This window comes from Syngnathus typhle, linkage group LG2 (assembly GCF_033458585.1).
Source record: "Syngnathus typhle isolate RoL2023-S1 ecotype Sweden linkage group LG2, RoL_Styp_1.0, whole genome shotgun sequence".
NCBI lineage: Eukaryota > Metazoa > Chordata > Actinopteri > Syngnathiformes > Syngnathidae > Syngnathus > Syngnathus typhle.
The window spans coordinates 18804917-18805304 of NC_083739.1; positions in this window are offsets into that span (position 1 = coordinate 18804917).

Consider the following 388-nt stretch of genomic DNA (forward strand, 5'->3'; position numbering starts at 1 on the left):
TATTGCGTGCATCGAGCCAATTGCTGAAGGGGTCCCCGAGAGATGGCGGACATTGGCCAATATCAAAAACAAAACAAAGGCACTACTTTGGATACTGCAATGATGACCTTACGGTTAATTAATAATGGAGCAGGCTTGTTTACCTAGCAGGCATTTATGACAATTTTTCAATTTGCTTATCCATCTTGCAGGTTCTTTCATTTTTGGGAGGGGTGTTCATTGTCATCCTTAATTGGGGGCCCCAGGGTTTCAGGAAATGTCCCTCATGTACCATGTTGACGTGACAGGGTCAGGCGCATGACATATTCGGCTTTAAAATGACGTCAGGAAAGCGCGAGCCTCAGCAGGCAGCTCGTTTGTCAGCGGCAGAGAAGACGAGCGGCGGGAG